The sequence below is a fragment of the Drosophila busckii genome, chromosome 3L, assembly GCF_011750605.1.
Source record: "Drosophila busckii strain San Diego stock center, stock number 13000-0081.31 chromosome 3L, ASM1175060v1, whole genome shotgun sequence".
NCBI classification, from domain to species: domain Eukaryota; kingdom Metazoa; phylum Arthropoda; class Insecta; order Diptera; family Drosophilidae; genus Drosophila; species Drosophila busckii.
In genome coordinates, this window is record NC_046606.1 from 13,921,020 (window position 1) to 13,935,257 (window position 14,238).

The following is a 14,238-nucleotide window of genomic DNA, read 5'->3' on the forward strand; positions in this document are numbered from 1 at the left end:
TTGTTGCCGACAGTTACCGTTAGCTGCCAGGCTAATGCCATAAATATATCAGGCGCATTGTTGCAGCTGCACGTAGAATAAGAATAAATGGTAAAGCAAAGCAAAAAGGAAATTCCTATTGCCCGTAAGATTTGTAAGTGATGTGGAAAATTTTTTCAGCTGCTTTTGCCTTTGATTTTGAATAGCGCCACTTACACAGTTAATAAATGTTAGACGCTTACGCTTTGTGCTCGGCTTACATATAGTTTAAGTATATATTTACACTGATTTTTTCTTACAAGTCGTAAATGCTATGCAAATTTAAATTGCGCCTAAATGTGAAGCTTAAAGCTGGGCGCATGTGATAAAAAGTTTGCTTTTATCTCCGAGATTAGATCATTAAGCCCAGGCGCATACATGCGGCGCTTAAGTTAACTAAATTATGCGACTATTTGAATACACTAAGCTTGAAATTCATTCATGAAGTCAGCAAGTCTTTTAATTTTACATTTTACGGCGCCGCACACAAAACTTTGCCCCCAAATTGTGCGCTAATGCAATCTAAACCTTTTGCTGATTTGCTTTATGTTCTGCCGCGCGCAAACTTTTTGTTTTGCTTTGCGTTTTTATTGTATTTTTGTTTAACGTAATAAATTTTTGGCGCAAAGCGCAGAAAAAAAAGGGCAAATAATTTAAATTTCTTTTTGCGCTGATCGCTCGGCAGCAAGCAAAAATCTGCTTAAATGTACTTCCGTCATAAAAACAAGAACAAGCAACAATGAAAACAAGCAGCAGCAACAACAAGAGCGCATTTGTTAATGCAACAGCAGGTTTCAGCTTTTGTGGCACGACGCACGTAGCAGCAGCAGCAAGAAAAACCTTTTTATAAATGTGAGCGCGACGCTTCCGCAAAAATAATAAAACAAAAATCCAACGACATACACCCACACACACACACACACAGACACAAACAAACACACAGACATAGAAATAAGCTACACAGTTTGCACTAAAAAGCAACTGACCGAGACTAGCAGCGTTAATAAAATATAAGAGTTAGCTTGATGAGATTGCGTTTGCCTAAGCTTTAGCAAAAAATGATTATTAAAAAGGGAAGAGAACTACAGATTAGCTTTGATAAAAAACTAATTTAAATGTGTGTTAAATATCCAAAGTAAATTTAAATTGCAGCAAAATTTATTTTCAAACAGCTTTGCATTTTTGCAACTTATCTAAACAATTTAAATATTAAATAACAAAAACATTGGAATTTAAAGTTGAACACTGCTTGGACATTTATATTTAAGAATTCCTTATAAAATAAAATTTATAAAATTATAAAATTCCAATTCAGATGTGTATTTTGTTGTTAAATTAGTTTGCTATTACCTATGTGGCAACTTTAAATAAAGAAATGCAAATGATTTAGATTTTAGTTTGTTTTTTAAATTTGTAACAATTTGTTGCATAGCTGTTGCTTTAAGCTGTGTGCAAATCATTTAAGCCATTTTCAATTTCTACGAATTTTTGTCTAACTGTTATTTTTAGTGGCCACTAAAATTTCTAGGAATACTTAGCATATGCAATTTAAATTAAAACGCATTTCTAGCACAACAAAGTTGTGGGCAAACTTCAAAATGGAGAATGCAAGTAATTTCATAATTAACTATTAGCACTCACTGTAGTTTTAATTAGCAAATAGTTTCGTGCAGCAGTTGGGCTCTAGTTCATTACCTTAATAATTTGCGGGTTTTATTCAGATGTTGCTTGTGTCGCATACATTGCGTGTCTGGCTTAATGCTCGCTATTGTTTCAACTTAAGCTGCTCAAACGTACTAGAGTATTTGCGTTTTTATTATATATTTTAGCAACACACACAGGGACACACACAGAGGCACATTCACTCGCACATTAAGTAAATCAAGCGCATGGGGCAAGTTAATTTTTCTTACGAATTGACACACAGTTCACTTTAGCCGGCATATTTTTCTAGCGTGTTATTCTTGTTTGCTTCGTTGACAAATAAGCTCAGTTGGCACGCCAGACGTTTTTGCGGGTTCTTAGGCTTAAATATTACGCATACGCAGCGTGCGCTTGGTGCGTCAACAAACCGCGAGTGGCAACAACGAACTGAACAGTTTGCCAGCTGTCTGCCTGCCTGATGCACTGCTTGCCACATCGTCTGCTGTCGTCGTCGAATTGGCAACTGAATGTGGCTAAAAGGCGCATGCGCCAATTTTACTCAATGAAAAGCTTCGTCAAACATTTGCCGCCAAACCAAATGCTCTGTGTTAAATACCGAAAAGCAGCAAATTGTTGTTCAAGCCTCGCGTTCTTGTTCTTCTTGTTGTTGTTGGCCAGTTTATGTTGTGTTTTTTCGGAGTCTGCGGCTGTGGATGTTATCATTGATGTTCTCATTGTTGTTAACGCCAATGTTGTTGTTGTTGCTGCTGTTGTTGTTGTAATTGCAGCTGTTGTTGTCAGCAACATAATCATTGGCGCGTGTTGCTCACTTTAACTTGCAGACAGACAGAGTCAAGCAGAGCGAGAGCGAGAGACAGGGAAAAAACAAAAGCCTTTTAACAAATCACACACAACGTCATGTCAACGAGACAATCAGACATTGTCACCCCCCGCCGCTCCCTGAATCCCCTTAGACCTTAGCCCGCTTAACTTTGAGCGTCAGACTTACGTCAATTGTCTAAATGCAGCTTAACATTTTTTCCAACTGTTTAATTTTGCTTTTATTAAGCCAACAGCCAGACAGACAGACAGAGAGACAGCCAGACAGTCACAGCCGTGTTTGTTTGCTATCAATTGTCATTAGCTTGTTGCATATACTTACACGTAAGCAAGCTTAAGCCCATGTCTTTGCTTTGATTTAATGTGTGTTTTGTCTATAAGCAAATTAAGATACAATTGGCTTTGCTATTGATTCTTAAGTTTTGACAAGCAACTAAAGTAGCAATTGTTAAAAAATAGAATAAGCTATTTAGCAAATATCTTGTTGCATCTGTGAGGCCTCACAGCTTTTAAAACCTTAAAGGCAAATTAAATATAAGTCGGCAGCACAGGCTTTAGAGTCTTAACTTAGCCAACAACTATTCGATTCTTTAAAGTTAGACGATGTTGTGCTCGTATTTATGCTGAAAATTTTGAAAAATACATTTTGAATTTTACAAATTTATTTTGATTTTTTTTTTTTCAAGTTTTGGCAATTTATTTACATCACAAATTTACAATAATAATAATAGCTTTAACAAATGTCAGTGCAGTTTAATTAAGTTGCATCTCACGAGTCTAAACAGGCAAGAGATTCAAAAACCTAATCAAAAGTTCGGTTAGTTACAGCTTTTTATTTGATTGATTGATTGATATTACCAAACAATTGTCATGATTGTTTAATATTTTGCTTAGCTTATATTTTTTTAGAAGCATACAAATGTAAACTCATATTAATTGAAATGTCACGCCAACATAAAAAGTTATAAAACAGACAAATCCCATGCGATTTCGCTGAGTTGGAGCTCCCCAAAGTCTGAAATTCAAACAGCATTGGTTTATTTATTGTCATAATTGTGTCAACAAAAGTTTCAAATTAAACTAAAGAGTCTAAAAAAAGCAAGCCAACATTTTTTATAACAATCATTTTTCTTATTTCCACAATATATTATATTTCAAACTCTCTTATATGTGAAACAATTTTTTCTTGCCTTACTTGCCTTTTATTAAGTATTGATCAAACTCAAGCACAAATTAAACAAAAGCGTCTGCAATATTTACTTAAAATCTCATTTGCATGACAACCAGGTTGAGTTTGCTTTTTAGTTATTTAATCAACCGCAAGAGCTCAAACAATGTCTACATTTAATTCAATTTAAATGCCACATTGATATTTTTCGACTCTTACCCACCCCTGAGCGTAGATTAAATTGCCAACTGAAGCGGTTAAATTTAATTTATTGTAGACGCCAGCACATCGACTTTTGCTTGCAACATTTGGTTGCAACTCGCCTTGATATAGAATGTTGCACGCAATGCGGATGACTTGAAGGCATTGGACAACCGCTGGCAAATACTTTGCGGTATTTGCAACACCAAATTTGTGGCCTCAAGAAGCAAACAAAACGAATTATGCTCTCCATACATACCAAACACTTGTTGCCTCAATCCTCCAAGTGCATGCAACAAAGTTTGTGGCATGTTGTAAATATGTAATGTATTATGAAAATCTTTTGGCTTAAAATTTCATTTCAAAGTTTCTCGGGTTGGGATGATGAGTGCTTAGCGTCCTGACGTCCAAAAATACAATTTACAATTTGCAAAATTTTATATTTGAATTTCAGTGTCTGTCTGTGTGTGTGTGTGTGTCTGTGTGTGTTGAGCTCTTATAGCTTAAATAAGCAAAACCGCAAAGTTGTCTCCTCAACAGTTATGCTGGATATAGCATTATGTTACGTAAGCCTTGGCCAAGCATTTTAATCCTCTTTAAATTGATATTGTAATTGGTTTTTCAACGTCTACTGATGAATTTCAATATGTTGTAGCACAAATGCCTTGAGCAATATTTTGTGTGGCAAATCGTCGTCAAACGTCAACAACTGCGTAAGGGGTGAACCTTATATATATATATATATATATTTAATACTTCAATTATATACAAACCTGTAATTGTAGACACATTGGGAAAATAATTTTTAAACAGACGCTGTGTGTGTTTTGTTTTTTAATGCTCATAGTTTACTTTATTGGAAATTAAAAAATTAAACATATTTTATATAGGAGAGGTAGCAAAGAGTTGTAGATACAGATTCAAGCAATTGTGATTTGAATAAAATTTAAGTTTCCAGCAATGGTGATTTAAAACGCTCGTTCTTCAATTTATGGGACGAATGAGCATTTGAACCCGTTTAAGAGAAGTGCGATTACGCCAATGTATAGACTTCTCATCTTCTGTTTCAATGGGAAAGTACTTTCCGTTTAAATTGCTGAAGATAAAGAAATATTAATTGTTTGTTTGAATATTGAAAGCTTTTAGAAACCTACCATGCTGCACACGAAGTGTACCACCAACCTCCACTCATTTCATCCTTCGCACAGTTCCCAGTATCCCAATCGTCATTATCACGATCGTAAGTTGTAAATTTCACATTCTTACTGTATCCAAAATAATCGTCATCTTCGTGAGTCCCAGTATATTTACCCACCGATTGCAATTCGAATAGATCATCCTCGCTTCCCACTCGAAAATTGTCGTAGTGAACGAAGTACCATTCGTCATTAAACTTTTGCATCCTAATATACAATTCATGTGGCTGTGAGTGTGTAATATAGTGAATCTTGTTCAATCCTAAGAAGTAATCTTCATTTAAGTAACCAAAGCCGTCACGATAAGTATTCCAATCCCTCTGGAATTCCTGTCCGCCGTTTAATCGTTGCTGAATAACTGTCCAGCCTGGACTCGCTTTGCTATTATCAATGCAAGGAACTAAAAAGGGCATCAGCCCGGGCACATAGATCGTATATATGCCAGGATTGTGTGCATATGGCTTACAACTATTATTGAGTTTAGAAAAGTCAAATACATCATTCTGCTTTATGTACTTGACATTAAGTTCGTTAGGCTTCTCTTTCAATTGTTCAGTTTCCTTGATTGAGGCATCAGCATGGCTGTCGCAGCTGGTTTGCTGGTTTGCAGCTGATTCAGATATAATAAGATCCGAAAAGTATTTCAAATTAATTTCAAATTATTACAAACTTATTTGCACTTGCTGCCCACCTCATTCTCACTGCTGGCTGAAGTCTCAAATAATCCAGTATTAGCCAATATTATAGCAATAAATAGACTAAGCTGGTATAAACGCTTACATTCCATTTTTAAGTAACTACGTTTGCTACGAAATTCAATTCAAATTAGATTAATTCAATTACACTGCACACGTTTGATATTAAAAGTGAACTAAAGTGAGACTTAAATTTGGCAAAAGTTTTGGCTTCAGCATCAGCTACACTGCTGATAAGAGATAAGCTTATGCGTAAAGTGCGTCATGTCGTAGGTCAAGTTCAGAGCAAGATTGGGCCCGATTGACTTGCTCACTCGTCAAGCTTTTAGTTAGCGCAGCTTAGCGTATATTTTGGTATTGTAGCTGTATAGTTAAATTTTTTTTTGCTTTACAAAATATTTTTCAGAATTTTAATTGAATTCCTCTACCATTTATATATATTTTCTTTAAGTTAAAGTATATATTGTAGTCTGTAAGTATTTTTGTAAAATACAAATCAAATGTATTTGAATGCTCTAAAAATGATTTATACTTTTAATTGTATATTAAAATAAATGTTGGAGGTCGTTAGCTAAAACTAATTGAATGATAAGCTAAAATTAAAATGAATTTCTTATATATATTTTCTTAAATTTAAAGTGTATATTGTCGTCAGGCTATTAAGTATTCTTAGCAAACGTTTGACTATCCACACACACACACACACACACACACACACACACACACAGACAGCCAAAAAGGTTTGCCAATTATAATTATTGATTGTTAGTAGCAACAACTTAGCTATGCAATAGATACGTTAGCTCAGCATAAAATAAGAAACACAAATTGCTAGACGAAGCAGAAATGCGCTAAGTGACTGACAAAATGGCAGTTGATTGCGCATTGGGGACACATGGGCCAGGCTAGGTGTAAATTTTCACAGCAAAAGTCAGCCGCAAGAACTAGACAAAACTTGCCTTTAACTTATAGTTAAGGCTGGCCGAGAGGGAGGAGGAGGCGGGACTCTCTGGACATACATATAAAGCACCTGATTAACCCTTAAGACCAAAAAGTCTGCAATAAAAATAAATCCCCATTCAAAGAGGTGCAAGAAGAAAACGCAGGCAACGCTTCGCAATCCTTTGGGGCAATGCCTAGCAGCAGCAGCAGCAGCAGCAGCGAGCGTTGGCGGTAAATGGGACAGATTATGTATTTACTGGCAGATAACTTGCCTTTGGCTTTTGCTTAACCGTTCCGTTGCGCTAAAGTTTACCTAACCGTCTGCCTATTGTTATAGTCGTGTTGTTGTTGTTGTTGTTGTAATAAGCAAACGAGTCTAGCTTGATTGCTCTGTAGAAACTTTTTGCAGTGTCAGCAAGACAGAAAATGCTCAAGCTAAGGTAAACTGCTCTATGTGTGTGTGTGTGTGTGTGTGTGTGAACTGCTGCTGGTTATAAAGGCATGCGCCTAAAATTATGGCTTACCCGCATTTTCAAGTTAATGTCTATGTCAGCAGCAGCAGCAGCAGCAGTAGTTGCATAGCTAATGGCTAAAAGCTTTGATTGACTGCCAGCTCACACCAAGGAAAGAACTTTGCACAAAAGCGCGCCCAAAGTTTAGATTAATTATACACCAGGCTCTATATATGAACTATGCACACATGTGTCTAACTTATTACAACTGTCTCGCTCTTGCTCTGCGCTCCCCCTCAGGGCTGTCATATTATTTAATACCTTGTGACACTTAGACACACACACACACAGATGTACAAATTACCATTCGCTTAACTGTAGCTCTCTCTCTCTGTTTCTCTTCCATAAGTGCTCTCTTTTTTGCCTGCCCTTCGATCAACATTTTTTTAGCTGCCTGCCTTACAAAAAAAAAAAGAATCAAATATGAGTGCCGCTTAAATACATTACCATATGTACAAGGAATTTTCTCACACACACAGACAGAGAAATAAATGTACACATTTATGGCTTGCAGTTTGGTTGGGCCATGCCCGCATTTTGTGTTTATTTTACTTATATTGTTTTTATTATTTTATGTGTACATGCATTTTATGCTGTGTGTGTGTGTGTGCTGTAGTTCTTTAATTAAATTGCAATGGCTCTTTGACTGAATTACGTGTGTGCATTACGCTTGCCTATAATATACCCTGTAAAGAAAAGAAAAAAGAAAATGAGTGCGCTGAGCACTAAACTGCGTATTAAGTATACGTAAGCATGTACATTGGTAGAAAGTTTAGCTATTGAACTATTAAATGCTCAGCTATAATATTTGATAGATTTATCTATAAATATTTCAGCATATATATTATTATTTTTGCTTTGATCTCTATATGTTTATTGATATATTATATTTTAAGGCATATTTATTTTTATACAAATACGAAAGTATTTAAGGCTATTGGATTTTTGTTTTGCTTTTTATATGACACTGACTTCTTGGAAACTCAAGGCTTATGAGTCTACATTTCTTTTTATATCAAATTTAAATGGTATATTAGAGTTCCTCAACACTTAATACTCAACTCTCAGCCTTGCTACTTGTTTTAATTGCCGTTCATTTTTTTGTTTTTGCGCTGCAGCAAAAGCATCAAGCGCAGTTTGTATTTATTTTCTTTTTGGAAATTTTTTGTGCTGGCGTTATGCGCATTTTTATTAACTGAATACACAAATATTGTTAACTGCTTTTGCTGCAGCAGGCAGCAATAATTATTTTTCGTTTTGCAAATGAGTGTAAAACGAGAGAGAGAGAGAGAGAGAGAGAGAGAGAGAGAGAGAGAGAGTGCGAGCTCGCCTGAATAAATAAGCGCACGGTTCACTTAATTGAATATAAAAAAAATAAATAAATTTGTTTATATGTTAATGGCAGTCGGATAATTTAAGCAAATAAATTTGTTGTTAAGCGTTGAGGTTGCGTATTTATTTTCTACATAAAACACATGCAACAATTAAAAACAATTTGGTCAAATCACAAAACGAAATGAAAGCGCTTAAGCAAACGTAAAATATTTTGGCGTGAAAATAGCTTGAAAAGTAAATCAAAAAATTTACTTATCATGCAAACTAAGCGCCACTGACAGCCATGAGGCATGCAGAGGGCCATGTTGCCATGTGGCAATGTTGATTGAAAAAAATGAAAACACACGCAGCAAAAATCACATTGTTTACCAGAGAAACAATTTGGCGTCGACAAAGACCAAAAAGAAGAAAAAAGTGCAGACCAATTCGGCAGGCCAAAGGCAGCAATCGCTTGGGCGCAACTTTGCTGCTGCTGTTGTTGTTGTTGTTGTTGGTGTTGCATATTGATTGTTGACTGTTGCATGTCGATTTTTGCATTTTTGAACATTTATGCATGCCACTGATTGCCGCAAAAGCCGTAAAAGGCTCACAAACCCAGTAGAGACAACTACTGTATATAGTGACTATATATACTATATATATATCTATATGCTGACGCTGACAAGTTTTATACCCTGTAGGCTAGCGGGCCATAACTGTTAAGCTGTTTGCTTATCATACCCGCTGTTTGTGCTCTCAACCAGTTTGTCAACGCGGTTTGCTGCTTGCAACAACAAACCGCAGAGCAAAAATAAAAAAAAAAAACATTTTTACATTTACAGTTTGCGGGCGGGCATATCGACTCACTGCCGATAGATGTAAAGCTTATTTATGGCATTCTATATGTATATTATAATACGATTTGTAATTACTTTTATTTGCTTGCAGCATGTGAAGCGCTTAAAATTGACGAACAGACAGCGAGACAGACAGAAAGAGGCGGCTTTTAAGCCAATTAAAATTGCACACAATGACAATTAATACGAAATTAATTACCATGTTGTGCTTAAAATACAAAATATGACAGCAATAAACAGGTAAGCACTTGGCATTTTATTTAACTTATGCGAATAGCAAGCAATTAAAAAGCTAGAAAGTTACAGAACTTAACTGCTGTAGCTCTCTAACTATGATATCGATGGTTTAATCGTGCTTTAATTTAAAAATATATTTTTATGCATATTTGCGTTTTTATACACTGCGTATACGCAATGAGCCTACCGAAGCGTTATGCACGATTGCGTATACGTAATTTTATATGCGTGCAACTTGAGCATTTAATAAAAATATAAATTATATTAAAATTAATTTGCATGCACTTAACTGTTTATAAATTTATAATATTTATATATTTTTTTTCTCAACTTAAAACTTATTTAAGAATATTTGCAATTGCATTGCTTGGCTTAAAGTTCTGCTTGCATAGCATTCATGTCAGCTTGGGAGCAACTTTCTAATTATGCAAAGCATTGAGAGCTATATGCATACATAGTATATATTTATATACGAGTGAAAGTTTGCTTTAGCAGCTTAAGTATTTTGCAGCAAAACTGAAATATTTGTCAACTCGCTAGAGAAATATGCAACATTGCAACCAACTGTTGTTGTTGTTGTTGTTATTATTGCTGTTTGTGTCTTGGGGACATTGTCAAAAATAATGCGGATCTTTTGCATAAACAAATACGAGACATAGCAACAAGATTCAGCACAGCTGTTGACATTCTCTTTTTTGCTCTAGACAAATTAGTTATGCACTCTTTCGTGCTCGCTCTGCATATAACTGTATGCAGGACTTGGCTATTTATTTTTAATGTTGCAGCTGATTCATTAGATAAGCAAACAGTTTGCCAACTGGCTTGTTGCATGCCTCACGGAGTCTTTAAAGTGGCCAAGTGTGCCGTACCGACAGTTTGCCACGGCTAGTTGGAAGCGCAAAAATTAAAAAAGAACTGAGACTCCGACACTCAGCGATAGAGCTAGAGCGTATAAGCGATAGAGAAAGAGAGAGGGAGAGATAGAGAGAGCGCGGGGCATATACACAGGGGATTACTTTGCTTAATTCAACTGCAAATGAAAAGTGTTTGTTCGGTAAATTCAATCTGAGCTGGGGCTCTTGGCGTCTTGTTGACGTTGTCATTACGTATGCTTTGCCGCTCTCTCTCTCTCTCTCTGTCTCTCGCTCACTTGAAGTTCATCAAAGCGTAATCTGCACAAAATGGCGACATTTCCTACAAAAAAATAAAATACAAGACCAGAGACAAGAAATATGGCAACAACTTTAAGCCACGTCTTGGGCTGCTGCTGCTGCTGCTGCTGTTAACGCCAAGCTGCGCTACTGCCTTAATGGTCTCATAATTCTTCAGCTCGTTAGCGGCAAATACATGCGCCTACAAAATACCAAAAAATAGAAGAAAAAAACATCCAAGATATTTGCACTTTTCTACATTTTTTGCCATCGCACTTGAGATTCTTCTGCTTTCGGCTGCAGGCATTCCTCATGTTGTCGGCTGCGTATTTTGTTGCTGACACGTTTTGTTTGCTTTCGGGTTGCTCTTAAGCCTTTTCGCTTGGGTCCTTGACAAGTTGCTTAATTGAAAAGCGTTTTTCTGCGTGCCACATGTCAGTTGTATAAAGGCGCGCGCCTAATGGGCGTGGCTGCACCTTCGTCTGCTGATTTGGCAACTTTTACGTTTAGGCTCAATGATTTACCCTAAAAACGCAAACACACGCCCACTTCGCCCCTGTCCCTGCCCCTGCCCCTTCCACGCGCTGCACCAAGTCAACAATTTTTCATTTTATTACTTCCTCTTTATGCCTTTGCCGACGCCATAAATAATTATGTTATGACTCGGTTCGGCTTACAGCACTTGAAATTATTGCCATAATTATCACATTTTTCGACACTTTCTCCTCCTTTTTTTTCGCGTATTTTTGGAATCTTTTGCATAATTAAGCAAACACTTTACATATACGTGGCGCATAAGCTTGCGTTGATACATTTTTATGTATTTTTAATTAACTTTGTTTATCAGCTGCACTTGCTTGAAGTAACACAAGGCATAATCCCATCAAACAAAAAATATAAAAAAAGAAAGAACTGTTGACTGTTGCCTTGGTCCATAACTCAAACTTTCACTCAGCTCTCAGTTTAAGCTGGCTGGCTGGCTGGCTGGCGTGCTGCGTCCTTTATCCTTACGCTTTTGTCTGCACAAGTGTTTGTCTGTCTTAATTAATAATTTTAATTGGCGAGTAACTGCAAGTGCGTCACTTTCTCTCTTACATAACTAATAACTTAAACTAACAACTATCAATAAAGGAATTCCATTGAAGACTCTCAATGAAAGAATGCAAAGCAAGTGGTTTGGCATTGCTTTAGCCGTTTAGCCATTGAAAACAAGAGTAGAGTTGTTGCTAATGCTGCAAATGAATTCACAAAACATTTAAGCACACAATGTAATAATGTTTCTAAATTCGAATAATTTGCTTGTTCTCTTTGTTTAACTTGAACAAAATCTGTCCAGTAGTTTATTATATATGCTATAATCATTTTATTTGTATAATTTAGAATCTCACTGCCCAAATAGCAATTTTAATGCTCATAGGCAACCTTTAGAAAAGAATAAGCCTCGTTTCCCAAACTGCTGTCCAATGTGCTGACTGCCAAACACGCGCTAAAAAGTTAAAAATGTCTGAGCGTGCAAACTCTGCGTGATTTATGATGTTCTCTTTTATTTTTGGTTCTAACTTACTTATTTTATCTCATCTTGCTTTCCCTCACTCGATATGCAGGTGTACCTGAAACTCATTTGATGTCCAGCTGGAGTCCACTTAACGAATAAAAAAAAAACAAGAAGAAGCCAAAAGGTTTAGTCTGCGTTTAAATTTATGGGCCTGGCTAATTGCTGGACGCAGCAGCTTGTGGCGCGTGCTTGAAGCGCATAAATAGCCATATGAAAAACAATATATATAATTAAGGCAGCCTGCAGTTTAAGCTTTAAAGTTGTTAAGTACTCACTAGCTACGCTGATTGGCAATTGCTCAAACTGAATCATTGATAAGCGCATCAAATTGCAGTCATTAGACAGGAAAAGGGTCGAACAGCAATAACAATTGCAGCAGCGGAAATTGAAAAAAAGGGTCATGTTAATCAGTATAAAGATTATATAGCAGAGTGTTAGTTTTATTTGCAGCAATTGTTACACTTGCTTTATTACAAATTAACTTTTTGCTGTTTGGAGTAGAAAAACCATATTAAGCATACGCCATGTGGACGTAGCGTAAACTTTTTGGCGTTCACATCATCTATCTCTTTCACACTTAGCGCTGTCAGTTTTTGGCAAAAAACATAAATTACATTTTAAAGTTGAAAAGCAACGAAACAAATGAGACAACTGACCCAAATTATGGTCAAAGCAAACGCAAGTAAATCAAAGAAAATATGCAAACAACAAAATAAAAGGCAACAACAAAAATACAGCGAAAGTTCTAAAGCTTGTGTTAGTTTTGTTGTTTATTTTAGCTCTAGTAGCTTACACACACACAAACACCCAACAGCTTCATATATGACCACTAGAATTTTTGCATTTTAATAAAAATAGCGTTAGGGTGGTGGTGTTGGGGGTGGAGGGAGCGGCAGTGGGTGCGTGCGGTAGCTAAATGTGTAAGTGTGTTAAGTGTTATCAGCGACGCTTAATGATGCCAAGAATAAACTCGACGCGCAACGAGCCGAGCAACAAGAGACAAAACAACGGTAAACAAACAAGCTACAGCAACAACAATTGTGACGCACGCGTGACAAATGACACTAGTGACAGACATTAAAACGCTGCAACGGAAACTCGACTAAAAAAAACTCAAGTGCCAAGAGAGAAAGAGACACACACACAGAACGCGGTTGCAACAGTGAGAGTTAGATTTGATAGCGTACAAAGCAATTGTCTACTAGCGACAAACAATTTAAAGAATGTCAGCCAATGATAATTGCGAAGAAAGTTGCGCATAAACTTTTACATTGTGAGCGACAAAAGCCATTTCATTAAAGGCAACTTGCATAGAAAATTGCACTGTCGTTGAAAAATTAAACTTGAAAATCATTTGGGCTGGAGTAAGAATTTCTACTAAAGGCGTTCTAGTTTGCATTTACATATTTAAATTTAAATGTATTACTACCATAGCTAATGATTTTTATTTGCATGCGCGTTTAAATGTACCTAACATTAATTTGCATTTGATTGAATTTGGCGCTTTGCTAAATAATCACTTATCGATTGCACTGCTGTTAAGCGCTAGGAGCTGTTAGGGCCTTACAGCTTTTAAGCCAGCAATGCGACCCTGATTGCGCCATCTGTCGTAAAAGCGTCTCAACTAGAACAGGTAGGGATGCTTTCAAAGTGAATTTCAAACTGTAGCGATTTTATTCACACGTGGAGTGCAATTTATTTATTACATTTTATTATTTATTAATAAAAATCTTAACTTATTTACAGATATCACGTGTCTACGCCAACTGCAAGTGCAAACACTATGTCTGTTTCGAAAGGTAAGCGTTGCTATGGCCATCAACGATGCCAGATGATGAGCACATGTCTGCAGGAGCGCTTGCATGTCGTGTGCCTGATTTAACTTTTGTGTATTCTTAGCGATTACTG

The 14,238-nt window shown here is 36.4% G+C and overlaps 1 protein-coding gene across 2 annotated transcripts in view; it reads right to left on the reverse strand.

Annotated features, from left to right (window-relative positions):
• Positions 1–2,090, reverse strand: part of LOC108597916 (putative mediator of RNA polymerase II transcription subunit 26) — a 48,871-nt gene extending 46,781 nt beyond the window's left edge. The window contains exon 1 of one of the 2 annotated variants that reach the window (XM_033293398.1): positions 1,714–2,090. The gene's annotated coding sequence lies outside the window, so the exon portion shown is untranslated. Of the gene's footprint in view, positions 1–1,659; positions 1,685–1,713 lie in introns of those variants that run through there. The other variant, XM_033293399.1, reaches the window with a different exon arrangement.
• Between the last annotated feature and the right edge of the window lie 12,148 nt (positions 2,091–14,238).